The sequence below is a fragment of the Callithrix jacchus genome, chromosome 9 (genome assembly GCF_049354715.1).
Source record: "Callithrix jacchus isolate 240 chromosome 9, calJac240_pri, whole genome shotgun sequence".
Classification (NCBI taxonomy): domain Eukaryota; kingdom Metazoa; phylum Chordata; class Mammalia; order Primates; family Cebidae; genus Callithrix; species Callithrix jacchus.
The window spans coordinates 21,859,929-21,875,000 of record NC_133510.1 but is presented as its reverse complement, the minus strand read 5'-3'; the positions used below and the strand labels follow the sequence as shown (position 1 = coordinate 21,875,000).

The following is a 15,072-nucleotide window of genomic DNA, read 5'->3' as shown; positions in this document are numbered from 1 at the left end:
AGCTCTTCCTTTTCTTGTCTGTACTCAGCTCAGAAGATACTCAGTCTGTACTCAGACTCCAGAAGGCATCAGAGAAAGATCCCAGTCCATCCTCTCAGAGCTGAGTGCTGGATCAGTGCCCCTAGCTTTGAGCATCTCAGGCAGGGTAGAGGCAGTTCTTTGTTGGAGATGCCTGCAGATTCCCACCTGCCCTGCAGTGGGAAGGAAGATGAGAGGTGGGAGCACCAGGTGGACTGGGAGGGGAGGGAGATGGAGTGGGCTTTGGTGAGGCACAGGGGGATGAGCTTGAGATGCAGAGTGGTAGCAGGCAGGCAACAGCATTTCTGGGGACCACAGGGCACAGGACATGATGACCTGTTCTCAGTACAAGCAATGCCAGGGCCTGTGCTGCCCTTAGCTTTGAGGACAAGCCCCGGGAATTGGAATGTGGGCTATGCTTTTCTTTACCAAACTAACGCTTGGCACCCTGAATGTTGTTTGTACCAACTGCAGTGGGCAGAGAGGGAACCAATGCTTTACGAGCACTGACTGTGTCTTGTGCACTGTGCTGGGTGCTTTGTGTTTTGTTTCATGGAGAGATGTATTTCTGGGGAGAGGGAAACCCCTGAGAATCCCCGATTTCCTCTAAACCCTCCCATCCCAGGTCCTCTAAAAATCCCTCTCCCCTTAGGTCACAGAGAACAAAGCTTCACAGGAAAATGCCCTTAGAAGGAGAAGATTTAATTTGCCCTGAGATGTTAAAGATGGCCATGGAGCCCTCCTTAAGCAGAGGTTTTCAGGAGACCAACAAGGAAGAAGGCAGTACAGGGACCCAGCATGTCCTCAACTTTGGCTAAATAAACCTATAATCAATTGAGACATGTCACAGTCACTTTTTGGTTAACAAGGTTAACTGAGCCACAAGCACCAAAGTCCACCTGAAGAAGTTGCGTTTATCTATGAACCACATGTGAGTCACTGTGACTATTTAGAACTGGGTGCTAAAGCTTATTCCAGTTGTTTGGATGTCAGTGAGGCCACTTCACAGTAGACTTTCCCACCTTTGCTCTCATGGGATGGAAAACTTTGGATTAGGACAAAGGAGGCAGACTTGATCTTGGAAGATACCTTAGGCTTCTTGTCTCTTATCTCTCTAGGAAACTGTTGGTTGTCAGTATTTATACTAGGGGTAAGCCCACGTGACAGAAACAGCTCTGGAAGTATCTTCTTGAGTTTTCAGGAAAGGTTTCACTGACACATGAAGAGAGTAGGGCAGCAGAGCAGCATCAGGTTTAGTTTTCAATTCCCTTTTCCACCTCCACATGTGTTGGGTGAAATTCCAGGGTTGCCACACTCACGTGAGCATATCTGGATTACAGATGAGAACATAAGAAGGTGGGCTGTGGGTTACACACAGTGGAGTGCTGCTGACTGTAGGCCCGTCATGTAAGAAAGGACATCAGATTGCCATAGAGCGTGTTATGTTATTGTTGGAATAACTGGAGTCCATTGTAATTTATTTTTTAAAATTGTTCTGAAGTTTGATCCCGTCTACCACATAGTAGTTGAAGGGTATCCCATTTTCCCTGACTTTTTCTGTTCTGAGAAAAGACAGGGTGCCTCTATTGTTCTGTGACCCCACCAGCTGCATATTTTGCCCCACAGACTGGAACCCAGGGCAAGGATTTGAACATTCCCAGACACCTATAAAGATGTTTAGGTTGTTGCCCCAAACACTGAAAGGAACTGGCCAGGCCATGAGCCAAATGCCTTAATCTCTCATCAACTCCATTCCCTGATCCCTGTGCTGCAGACCTCACTAGGTAGAGCACCCCCTTCCCTAACTACCTATCTGGAGGATATGGTGAAACTCAGTTTCTACCTAAGCTCTCATTATAATAGCTTTGAACCAATCACTCTGGCATCCAGTGCTTCTTTCTCTGGGATTCCAACTGTCCCCATCTTGGGATGGATTGGGGTACTCCCTTATGGGAACTCCCCTGATGCCAGATGCCACCATTGGGGCAACTCCAGCTGTGAATCTGCCAGGAAAGAACACAGGCATTACTCACTTGTTCTTTATGCTCCTTCAAAGGTCAGAGCTCAGTTTCCTTACACCTGATTTCTCATCTACAAAATGGTATTTATAATGCCTCTGTGGAACTGTCCTCCAATATCCTTCTTCCTTTTTAAAAAACCATGCATTTGGCTGCCTGGAATGGAGAAAATGTTTTCCACCCTCCCCTGCAGCTCAGTGAGGCCACGTAACTAAGTTCTGACCAAGCAGTGGAAGGCAGAGTCCCACATGGCACTTTCAAGAAGTGTTCTTAAAGAGCATCCATTTCTGTCCTGCCTGTCTTCTTCATGACTAGAATGTAAACATGATGCCTGGGGCTAAACAGTGGTCTTAAACCATCAGGAGGAAGTGATACATTAAAAAGTGGAAGAGCCAAAAGGCAGAAAGAACCTTGATCACTTATGCTAGCAGAGATGTTCATCATTTTGGACAGTTTACCTTAAGACTTTGTTCACAAGGGGACAAGGGAGTGTGAGTTTTCTATCACAGGCAAACCCAATCCTGATGGATTCACTTAATCTATCAACATTGTTGTGAGGATTTAAGGAGATACTATAAAGTGCTTAGCATGTTTTCTGGCATGAAGTCAGAGGGTGACTTATTTTTTTCTCAAAAGTAATGAAATATTAAGGCTATTGAAACTTGGTTCTGAGAACACTGAAAGATGTGGAAAGCCCACAGAACCTGTTTCCACATTAGCCAGAAAGGACTGACATTATATCTTGAAACTTGGTCATAATCAGAATGTTTTTCATTGCTTCTAAGTTTTATGTACTATTGGATAAAACTGGAACAGTACTAACTTCACATTAGGGAAAATCCTGTTTGCCTGAATATGGCTATTGCTTTTCTTGAGATTATAGATTATTCATTAAACACAGCCTCAGAAATACAGGACCTTCAGCAGAGATAAAATACACTGCCAACTCTGGGAATGGGCTAAGTGGCTTGATAAGAATAGCCTGACAGCACCTGCAGAAGGTCACAACATTAACTGAGAAAAGAGTGATTGCCTGCCTGCCTGCCTGCCTGAGACTGCACGTTTCACAAGAATGCTTTGATCAATCAGTCAGTACAGTGATTCAGACTGGTATTTCCAATACATCAGGAGGCTGAGTTGAGAGGATTGCTTGAGCCTAGGAGGATGAGACCAGCCTGTGCAACACAGTGAGACCCTGCCTCTATGAAAACTAATATAATAATAATAATAATAGCTAGGTATGGTGGTCAACATGCCTGTCATCTTATCTACTCAAGAGATTCACTTGCGTGCAGGAGGTCAAGGCTGCATTGAGCCAAGATAACACCACTGCACTCCAGTCTGGGTGACAAAGTGAGACCCTGGGTCTAAAAAGAGAGAAAGAAAAAAGCTAAGGCTATTTTCAGGTTAGTTCACGTTTCATAACAAAAACTTTTTGTGAAATGCTTCAATCACTGTTTGCACTTCTCCTAATTTCCTTTAAAACCTCCCAGATCAGAGAGGTGGTCTTTGAAAATGAGTTCACAGCCTCCCTTGAGTTTTTGGCTTTCTGAATATAACTAACTTTCCCTTTCACCAACCTCTGTCTTAGTCTTTTGGCCTGCCAGCAACAGATGGCCTAGATCTGGGTTTGGTTACAAATTTTGGTAAACCCAGCCAGAAGCCATGTGCTCTAGGCTATTTGCCTGATCTCCCAACAGACAGAGCAATTAATCAAAGCATCATACCAGGGCTAACTCATCCATGTTGTCGGGGAAAACTTCCTGGTTCCCAAGAGGTGGAGCAATTGATGATGGCAGCAGGTCAGTGCTAACTCACTCACATTATCAGAGGTTAGCAGCAAATGCTCCGTGGCACTGGCTACTCATGGTTAAAGGGAGTTAGAGAGACAGCCCCAAGGTCTGCCAAAGAGAGGCTGCCAAAACTCTTTCTACTTCAGGGAAATTTCTCCTTTCCCCCAAATCAGTGCTGACTGCCTACTTTCACTTTTAGTTGATGAAAGAAAACTAGCTTTTCAGATGAGCTGGTGAGTTCTACAGCCAGCTAAGTCTACTGGGGTGCAAAGTAGCAGTCTACTTTCTTTACCGTTTGGGCCTTTGGGCCATTTGTGGTACTACTGGTAGAAGAAATGACTCATAGTGACTACACACCAGTCTATTCAGTCTATTCCTTTATGAAAGCTTGGGTTTGAAAAGTGCTTCATTTGTTTTGTTTGTGTTTTGTTTGTGTGTCACCATGGGAGGTTTTTCATCAACCCCCTCTCAGAGTCCGCTCATACTGGCTGACTGGCCAGCCTACAGTGATAACCCTGTGACTAAAAAGATAATCAACTGCAATACAGTGTCGCCAATGTATGTGTTAGATGAGGAACACAGGTGGCATTACATGGTTCTTTGAATTTAATGTTATATAGCTTGAACAATTCTATCTGAGATCAGGAAATTGGGGCCTCATACCTTATATTCAAGCTTTTATGCTGGTACATAGTAAGCATGTTTCCCAGAAAGGATGCTGGCTGATGGTGCAAACAGAACCAAATCAGGTAAAACCTCTTCATTCTCCATCATCTGAGGAGGAACAGGAGCTAGGATACTCTTGTCAACTATAAACCCTCCACAGGCAAATGATGCTGAGGCTTTGCAGGTGCGTGGCCCAATGCAGCCTGCTCTGGTGCCTGTGCAGGCTCCCACGGAGGCCCCAGCTGCAGTACCAGCACAGTATCCTGAGTCGCCCCCACCCTCTGCCCCCTCCAACAGAGGATTATCCAGATAACCCAGACTTACAGGGTGTGGTGGACCCTCCTCTCTCTCTCTCTTTTTTAAGAGATAGAGTCTCACTCTGTCATCCCGGCTGGAGTGCGGTGGTGTGATCTCTGCTTACTGCAACCTCTGCCTCCCATGTTCTAGCAATTCTTCCTCAGCCTACGGAGTAGCTGGGACTACAGGTTCACACCACCACGCTGGGCTAATTTTTTGTATTTTAGTAGAATGAGGTTTCACCATGTTGCCCAGGCTGGTTTGGAACTCCTGAGCTCAGGCAATCCATCCACCTTGGCCTCTCAAAGTGCTAGGATTACAGGCATGAGCCACCATACCCGGCCCTCTCCTCATTTTAAAGGTAGCCAAGAAATAGGCTCCCCTTCTAAGACCTGACAGGGCAACAACTAAATTTGGCCAGAGCATACACCTGCATGGGGCAGAACAATTTCTGTTATGCCAAATTTCTGTTGGAGGATTAAATGCACAGAGCCATGCTCCCAGACTATTTCAGTTATTTATTGTTTTCCACCTTTGACTAAGTAAATTGAAAAAATTCAAGCCCATCTGATAGAGATGATCTACACAGATGACTGAAATGTTCACCAGTATTTTTTCTACTCATGATTCCACAAGAGCAGGTGTACAAACATTATCAAAGTTTACGATAAAAGGAGGTTACTTTTCAACAAGGCTAATGATGGAGCCAGAAGGCTATACCAGGAAGACCCTGCTGGGCCCTCAACACCCAAGAGGCAATTTCCTTAGTGAAACTCAAATGAAAGCTTAATATGGAGGCTATATCTTGACTGGAGGACTACTCCTTAGAAAGGATTGCAGAAGCACAATGCCTCAATAAAAAAATCCATGACCTCTGGCAGGAGGCAAATGAAAACCCAGCCGCTTGGCTGGAACAAGTATATCAGGCTTACAGAAAATATTCAGATATTGACCTAGAGGCTCTGAAACATGTTTGGGTCATAAATATAACTTTCATCAGCCAAAGTGCTTCTGACATTAAGAGAAAATTTAAAAAGCGGGAAGGCACTGTTGGAATGAGCCCTTCCCAGTTTGCAGATATTGCTTACAGTCTTTAATGATAGAGAAACAAGAAGAGCTAGACAGGCAACCGTTTTTGTGGAGACTGTTCAAAAGGCAGAAGAGAGCCTGAGAAGAATGAGGGGTGAAATAGAAAGGAGCCCCAGACAAGGACCAGTGTGCCAATAGTAGGGGAATCTGGACATAAGAAATGTGCCCTCATAAGCTACAGAGAAAAGATGGTAACTAAAAAGGGAGAGAAAAGGGAACTATAAGCAAATGGTGGAGCAGGATTGTGACTCTGATTAAGACTGATGGGGTGCAGGGCCTCCGCCTGATTTAATAGAGCAATAATAATTTTCCTACAGGAGCCCTGGGTACAATTCACAGTGGGGGACAAAATGATTTATTGGTTGATACTGCAGCAACGTTTCCAGCCAAGACTGCAGTCACAGTGAAGTTACAACAGGTACTCTTTCTTAAGCCCTAAGAATATAAATTGGGGGATATACAATTGAGGTATAGCATTCTGTATATGCCAGATTGCCCTATTCCATTTGTTATACATATTAAATGCTGAAGTCACTTTTGCTCCTGAGAAACAACATCTAAGAATCCAGGTAACACCCAAACATGTCCTGTGCCTACAGGCACTGGTGATTCAGTCAGACAAAATAACTCAAGAACCATTCCTGCTGGAAGCCTACAACCGAGTGAGTAGCACTGTTTGGGAAGACAGGGAACTTGAACTAGCAGTCAAAGCTCAGCCTGTGCACACTGAATTTAAAAAAGAAGCAACCATTCCTCACAAAAACAACACTGCTTAAAAGCTAAAGAATTAGAAGGCATACAGGGGGATTACACAGGTTTCTAACGCACAGACTTATTCAATCATTACAGTCTCAATACAATATCTCTATCTTGCAGTGAAGAAACCAAACTCCAATTGGTATCAATTTGTGCAAATTTGAGAGCTATTAATAATATTGTTCAAGATACCCATCCAATAGCGGCTAAGCCATATACCCTCTGTACAGTTATTGCATGGGATTATGGCTCGTTCTCAGCATAGAAATTAAAAGATGCTTTTGTTCTGTGGTTACTAATTGAGGAGAAAGCCCAGTTGTTTTTGTACTTGAATGGCAAGATTTGGAGACTAGGGCAAACTTCCAAAACAGCTAGACTGTACTGCTCCAAAGATTTAAATATTCATCTACCATTTTTGAAAAAAAACTTACTAAAATATTTAAGAAACTTGCAATTAAACAGGGAATACTATTACAATGCATGGATAATTTGCTCATTGCTAGCCCCACTTCTGAAGACCCTGTATACCAGTTTTTTGAGACAGGGTCTCACTCTGCCACCCATGCTAGGGTGTAGTGGTGTGATCATGGGTCACTGCAGCCTTGCCCTCCTAGGCTCAAGCAAGCTTCCCACCTTAGCCTCCCAAGTAGCTGGGACTGTGTATGTGTACCACTGCACATGGCTAATTTTAAAAATTTGTTGTAGAGATGGAGTCTCACAATGTTGTCCAGGCTGGTCTTGAACTTTTGTGCTCAAGCGATCCTTCAACTGTGGCCTCCCAAAGTGTGTGGATTACAGGTGTGAGCCACCACACCCAGCCAGTACTAGTTTAAAACAGCCTGGTGGAATCGGAACATAAAGTATCTCTTTGCAAATATGCAAAGGGCAGGGGTTTGCCTGCAATAAGGTAGACAGAGTCTGATGCCTGACAGGTAACAAGCAATAGCAACTATGAAGGCTCTCAAAAATCAGTCAACTGAAAAGATTCTTAGGTATGGCTGGCTTTTGTCCCATCTGATCCCTAATTTTGGTCTTACAGTAAAGCGCTTATCTGAGGCATTTCAAAAGTCAGAGTCAGAATCTTTGTATTGGGCTGTGGAGTGCCAACAGTGATTCAATAACATTAAAGAAAACCTAAGAAAATTCTTTATGGGCCCCCAAGATGTCTACCCTAAACAGTTCTGTTGAATTTCACCCTGATCATGTACACTGATGGCTTATCTTCACAGGCGTGGAACAAGAGACAGAAGTCATCTCTCTTTTCACCTGAGACAAATGCGTATCTGATTGCTTCCCCTGCCCTGTTTGTAATCTCTTCTTTTTTAATATATAATATATAGTTGTTTGTTGTTTATAATGTTCTACCTTGATTTCTGGGCAGCAAAGGGGAATAAACCGAATTAGACTGGGGAAGTTTGATTTCCAGTTTCATCCATGTTTCAGCCAATTCAACTTCATCTTATATCTACAAAGATGATATTTATGTTTCATCTTATTGTTTACTTTTAGTGTGATTATAGGAAGCAGCAAGCAGCTGTTGAGAACATGTATTGTGGAGTTGTAACAAATATTTTCTTTTATTTATTTATTTTTTTTACATGCTCCCACCTCTCAAGCCAAGGAGCAGATGGGGGATAGGAGGAACGGTGTGTGTTGTTTTATTTTATTTATTTATTTTTGCTGATCATTTGTTTATTTATTTATTTAAAGAAAAAAAATAATGTTTGTAATCTTATGTAAAAATGAAGATTCACTGAGCTAGATGAATGCTTAAGTGACTGTTCCCCTCCCCTCTCATACGTGAAGGCCAATCAAAGACTCAAAAGAATGCAACTGCTTGCCTTTTATTTACCTACATACAAGCTGTCGAAAGTTTGGAGTTGGGAATTTACAAAAGATGATTCCAGATCAGTTTTTCTGTCACCTGCTTCCAACTCGGGCAGTTTAGAGAGGGCGAGGAAGTAATACCCTTCAGGATCTTGGGATGTGGACCAGCAAAATCCTTAGAGGGTGTTTGAACTCTTAGTTTTAAGTTTAGAATTAATGGACAGAGTACATAAATCGACATTTCTCCAAAGATGTACAAATGGCTCACAGACCCATAAAAATGTTGCATTGCACCCTATAACATCTGTGTTTGTTTTCTCATAAAAACAGTGTTTTAAAATTATGGTTGTCTGGTAAATTGACACCGCTAGAATAGAAGGTACGCTACGTTTTTTACCCTATTGCTTCAAACCCTGTTCCCCACACACTCCCAGGGGACGAATTGTCCAGTTTAAGCAGCACCAATGGAGGAATAGAAAGTGACAGCACATGAATTCAGTCGAGGTCTGGGTCTAATAAAGTCAGACTTCTAATAAACTTAGATTTCATGCTGTAGACAAGTTACAAGTCACTGAAACATTTTTAAACAGAGGAGTGGATTTGTAAATGCAATGTCTTGGAAATATTAATCAGGAAGCAGTGTGAAGGATGGTTTGGCGGGGAGAGACCAGAAGCAAGCTGCCAAGTTGGGCTGTGCAGTAAACCAGACAATGCAGTAAGGGCTTGGACCTCAAGAGTGGCAACAGACATGGAGAGGACAAAGGCCGTTCCCTCCAGACTGTAATCTGGATTGTGTCCCTCCATTCTCCCCTCACTTCTGCCCTGGAGGCTTAGATTTAGAGAGCTGTACTCCTAACATGAGACCCCTGGCTTTGTCTCAAAGGTCAAGGCAAAAGTTTCTTATGTGGACTACATCTGCATTTATTATTAAACAGCCTTAGATGATGCCATTGATTGAATGACCTCAAAGACCTTCTTCATAAATTCCCCTCAAAACTCAGGGCTAGGAAGAAAAGTTCTTGTACTAATATAGATATGTTTTCTATAACTGGATAGTGAGAGCTATAGAAACCCATTATGCATTCTTCTTTGTCTTCACTGCTAGTGATCTCAGAGCTAAATATTGTACATTGTTTTAGTTTTCTTTGGCCAGCATTTAAAATTCTTTTGTTCTCATTCCTTCTTGCTGGTTTTAAGTATATGTTCTAATAAAGTCTGACTGCGGACATCCACATTCCCCATTCCACCATTCAACTAGCTGAATGACCTTGGCGTATAACTTAAGCCTTCTGAGTCTCTGCTTTTCTCATTAATAAAATAAAGAGAATAATAGGACCTTTAGAATTCTTATGCTCTAGAATTCTTATGAGATAAATGAGATAATCCTGGTAACAAAGGCCTTAGCACCTTACATGTCATTGTGGAAGCTTAACCAATGGTAGCTATTACCAATATGAATTGGGTTTGGTTTCAGCATTCCTCTGCTTTTATAATAAATTTCCTTAGATCCTCTTTTGGAAAGAGAGCATGTAGGAGGTAAAAGTTTATTTTCAACAAGCAATTCTTGAGGGAACTAACAGTGAGAACTCAGTCACTCCTGCCATAATGGCAGCAAGCCCTTCATAAGGCATGTACCCCCACGGTCCAAACATCACCCACCAGATGTCACCTCCAACACTGGAAATCAGATTTCAACATGAGACTTAGTGGGGCCTAACAAACCACATCCAAACTGTAGCACCTAGGTATTGGGAAAAGTTCATAAAATGTGCCTGTGCTATAAGAGAAAACATCATTAGAGACCAGATTATTCCTGTCCCCAAGACCCACATGCCTCACTCTGGAAAAGTACAAGATATACCTTAATAATATTTGCTTCTCTCAACCCTAGTTTCTTAGATTATGATGTCTATCTCCATATACTTTAGCTCATTAAGCCACACCATAATGGGTGTGGGAACTATTGTTTCTTCACATAATATAGGTTGAAATACTTAGTCAAACTAAATTCTCAGTGGTGCTTGAAAATGGGGGACTAGAACTCAGGAAGGTGGTAAAAGCTGGATACATGGATTTGATCGCCCCTGGAAAACAACAAAAACACATGTCTGTGGTGGTCCTGGTGTAAAGAAACCTGAGCTGACAGTGTGTAAGAATATAGCTTGGACAGTTACACACAGTACACGATACTTATAAATGACTGTTACTGGTTTACAATACCTTTATTGCTATTTTAGAGTGTACTCTTTCTAGTTTTGTTTTGTTTTCGAGACAGAGTCTCATTCTGTTGCCCAGGCTGGACTGCAGTGGCACAATCATAGCTCACTAAAGTGCTGAACTCGTGGACTCATGCCATCCTCTCACCTCAGCCTAGCAAGTAGTTGGACAACAGATGTACCATTATACCCAATTAATTATTTTTATTTTTTTGTAGAGGTAGGTTCTTGCTCTGTTGTCTAAGCTGGTCTTAAACTCCTGGCTATTGTGATCCTTTTGCCTTGTCCTCCCAAAGTATAGATACTACAGGTATAAGCCACATGCCCAGCCTCTGCTTTCTAAAAACAAAGCTTACTAAAAAGCAGATTCAGGCAAGATCCTTCGGGAGGTATCCCAGAAGAAAACATTGTTATCCTAAGTCGTGGCAGCTTCATGCAAGTTATTGCCTCTGAAGATCTTCCAATGGGACAACATGTGGAAGACAGTGATATTGATAATCCTTACCCTGTGTAGGCCTGAACTAATGTGTGTGTCCTAATTTTTAAGAGAAAAATTTAAAAACTAAAACAAAGTTTTTTAATAGAAAAAAGCTTATATAATAAGCTGTACAACTGTGTTTTTAATTGTTATTACGAGTCAAAAAGTTTAAAAAATTTAAAGTCTTATAAAGTGAAAAAGGCACGAAAACTAAGGTTAATTTATTGAAGAAAACAATATTTTAACACATTTAATGTAGTCTAAGTGTCCACTGTTTATTATAAAGTCCACAGTAGTATGCATTAATGTCCTAGGCTTTCACATGCACGCAACAGTCACTCCCTGACTCACCCAGAGCAACTTCCAGTCCTTCAAGCTCCATTCATGGTAAGTGCCTGTGTGTGGAAAAACCAAGGCAAATGTGTTTTTCCTCTGCTGTCAAAGCACAACCACCATCAACATGGAAGACTTCTATGACCACATAGAGGGGAATTTCTCCCCACACACCAAGCAAGCAAGCAGTTTTGGAGGGGACATCAGCTAGGTGTCCTCCAGTTCAATTTTGACACTGTCTGCCTGGAGATAGCATCAGATCCCACAACTTGTGGGCTTAGTCTCTAAGACTCCTCTCCTTCCCACGATAGCAAGTCCAGGCCTCCAGAACATCTGACCGACCAGCTTCAAGTGGTGCTAGCAGTGAGTAAACCCTTCTTTGGGTTTGATTAATTTGCTAAAGTGCTCACATAACTCAGGGAAACACCTGTTTACTGGTTTCTTACAAACGGTATTTTATGTGATACAAACAAACAGCTAGATGAGGAGATACATAGGGTGAGTCTGGAGGGGTCCCTAGCCCAGGGTCTTCTGTGGGGTTGGGGTGTGCCACCATCCTGGCCCCGGGATGAGTTTTGTCAGTCTCCTATCAGCCTCCACGTGTTCAGCTTTCCAGAAGCTCTCTGAGCCCTATCCTTTTGAGCCTTCAGTGGACGTCATCATTGGGTAGGCATGATTGACAACCATATACAAATGCAACTGGACCAGAAGGGATGATCTAACACTAGTTGACTGAGACGGGGAAACCCAGCAAGGCCTATCCAGATTCTTCTTGGTCTCTCTGTGCAGCATTCCCTCCTCCTGAGGATGGGGCAGGAACCTCTCTGGAATGAAAATCTCATGATGCGCAATCAAATGAGAGTCCTGCCTTGGGCAGGTGAAAGAAGAGCAGGAGAAAGTCAACGAAAGAGAGTCTTTTTTTCTGAGCCTAAAGTGTCCCAGCACTATAACAAGACTATAATGAGGGCTATAGAAGTTATGAGCCAGGAACCTTGGACAGAGACAAATACTATAATGCTACGGTGCCCTTTAGAGGTATACCACTTTTATCTTTCAAACCATATATTTACTGTCGCTTTTCTGTGTTGAGACCTTTAGAGACACAAGTACCATCATGTTGCAGTTATCTGCAGTATTCACTATAGTCACATGCTGCACAGGTCTGTAGCTTAGAAAATGTAAACCAAAGAAAAATGACCAAGGTGAGTCCTGATCACTTTTCAGTAGGTTTATGTGCTGAGGTTGAGGACATGCCCAGGAAAGAACACAGATCCGCAGGAAACATTGTGTTTCATGCTTTTTCTAAAGAGGGTCTTGGGACCCCAATATTTAAAGGGAAAAGGCCAGGTATTGGGGAAAGAAGAAGATACATTTTTTAAAGGGACTGGCTCCTCTCCCCCAAAGCCTTTCCTTCAAGTCCCGGTAACTCTCCCTGACCCTGCTGGGAAGGCGCACCAGTTACCTGTCATTCAGGGAAAGCTTCTAGCATAAGATGCTCCCATTGATCATCTCCCAGAACCAGACTTTCCGAAAAGTTCTTAAGAACCAGTTAGTCCAATCCCTCACTGAAAAAAGGAGAAGCAAAGCCCAGGGAGGCGAGGTCATGCTTTGTCCTCCTAATTAGCAAGGTGAGCTGCTGGCAGGGCTGGGGTTTCGTCTTCTGGGCTCTCTACAAGGATGTGCCTGGCACGGGGCAGAAACGATTTCATAAACTCGTCATCTAGACGGCCTTTCACTGACACCATTTCTCCGCGTGGAAGAGCCGCTGGGGTGAGCAGGGCAGGTGTCGTCCGTTTCAGAGGTAAAATAACCGAGCTGCAGACCTCCAGAGGCCGACTAGAGCCGGAATCAGAGGACAGGTTTCCCGTCACCGGGACAGCGCACGTCCCTGGGAGTTACAACCGTCAAGCGCTTCGTACACCTGGCGCTAATCGGCGGGGATTAATCACACAACCCGCAGTTGGCGGAAAGCAGCGGGACAAGGCACCGAGCCCTGGGGTTGAGGTCCAAGTTCCTGAGCACAGCCACCAGTCACCCGTCAGACCCAGAACCTCTAGCGCCAAAAACTCTCCACCCTTGAGGCCGCTGCACAAGCGCAAAGGCGCGGAGAGAGCGCAAGCCACGCCCCTCCAGATTCCTGCGCCTTCTTGCTCAGGAGCGGTCCAGAGTGCGCGTGCGCAGCGGCGGGGGTGGTTCCGGCTCGTGTTCACTGAGCAGAGCCGCCAGTTTCAAATTCAGCCGTGTTTGCCCTGATTCCCGGGACCTGGCTTCAGCGAAGCAATTCTGCCGGCGAAGGTGAGTGCAGTGCTGCGTGGCGGTAGGGCCGGGGACCAGGAGCAGCGGGATGAGGAAGGGCGGACTCTGGTGAAATAGCAAATTAGGAGTCTGCCCCAGCGCGGGACCCTTGTATGCAAAGGCGTGTGGCCAGTCCAGAGCGGGAAAAGGACCCGGAAGTGGAGGGCGGGGCCAGCGTGATTGACAGGCGGGAACCCCAATGCGGAGACGGGACTGGCCCACGAAGGTGGTTTCTGCGGTGGAACTGGGTAGTGTTCTGGAGTCGGCCTTAAAAGCCGCTGTGCGTCGGAGTCTTACATTTGACCCAGCTGTGGTGAAGTTTTCATCGATTATCTTGTTTAGATAAGACATTGCAACAGTGAGTGAGCACTCTGACCCACCTCTCTCTTAGGAATGCGGAAACTGAGCCCCAGAGATACTAACTTAAGCGAGGATACAGCTGGGATCCCAAACTTGGCTATCCGAGCCCAGAGCCGATAAAGTTAAGGCCAACATGGTTCTAGCTTCCCCTAGGGCGGGAATCGAGGAGGGAGGAGCAAGGTCCATTATAGAGGCCAGGGATGAGTGCGGTTGACCAGATTGTTGACGGAAGTGTCATAAAAGTGGACTTGAATGTTAATAAGCAGCTGGTTGGGTTTCACGCAGGGCGCGAGCTCAGGATGCAGATGGGAGGGGAGACCTGGGCCAGAGCAAGGTGGGAATGTGGAAATTATGGGCTAGGCCCTCCTCCAGCTAGTGGAGCATCGCAGCACTGCAGCGTGTGGTCCTGGCTTAAAAGCAGGGCAGAAAAGCTTTTTTCTTGGGGCTGTGGTGCTTTCTAGGTGTGTGAAGTTAAAGCATTTTAGGGCCATAGTTGTTTTGGCAGCTCTGGCTGCCATAACAAAATACCATAAACTGGGTGGCTTAAACACAGAAATGTGTTTTCTCACAGCCCCGGAGGCTTGGGACGTCTAAAATCCATGTGGGGAGGACACAATTGAGCCTGTAGCAATAGTCTGTACTCAGTAATGAGTGATAATTGGGGGCTGAAGAAAATGAACACTTTGAGAACTAATAGGTTCCTGAAGTGCTTTCACAACTCTTACCTGGTTTTATAAGCATGAGATTTGCTGTCCTGGTGTGTGCCTGTGTGGAAGTTGTCCGCTACACAGCCAACCTGAAGAGGGCTGAACAAGTCACTGCACATGTTTTTAATAGGGCTTAGCGAATCCGTTATTCTCAGATTTATCTAAACCTCTGTGATTTAGTCTGTACTGCTCCTGGAATAACGAGATCCATAATTACCA

The 15,072-nt window shown here is 44.2% G+C and overlaps 2 protein-coding genes across 26 annotated transcripts in view; one reads left to right on the top strand and one right to left on the bottom strand.

Annotated features, from left to right (window-relative positions):
• The window catches only part of LOC100391974 (ovostatin), a 118,398-nt gene extending 104,829 nt beyond the window's left edge, over positions 1 to 13,569 (bottom strand). For 2 of the 3 annotated variants that reach the window (XM_035255601.3, XM_017975926.4), the window contains exon 1: positions 12,954 to 13,569. The gene's annotated coding sequence lies outside the window, so the exon portion shown is untranslated. Of the gene's footprint in view, positions 1 to 11,509; positions 11,609 to 12,953 lie in introns of those variants that run through there. The other variant, XM_035255602.3, reaches the window with a different exon arrangement.
• Positions 13,570 to 13,682: 113 nt separating this feature from the next.
• The window catches only part of DDX11 (DEAD/H-box helicase 11), a 31,058-nt gene continuing 29,668 nt past the window's right edge, over positions 13,683 to 15,072 (top strand). For 19 of the 23 annotated variants that reach the window (XM_078337963.1, XM_078337959.1, XM_078337953.1 and 16 more), the window contains exon 1: positions 14,037 to 14,144. The gene's annotated coding sequence lies outside the window, so the exon portion shown is untranslated. Of the gene's footprint in view, positions 13,787 to 14,036; positions 14,145 to 15,072 lie in introns of those variants that run through there. The other 4 variants (XM_054238087.2, XM_078337961.1, XM_078337954.1 and 1 more) reach the window with 1 other exon arrangement.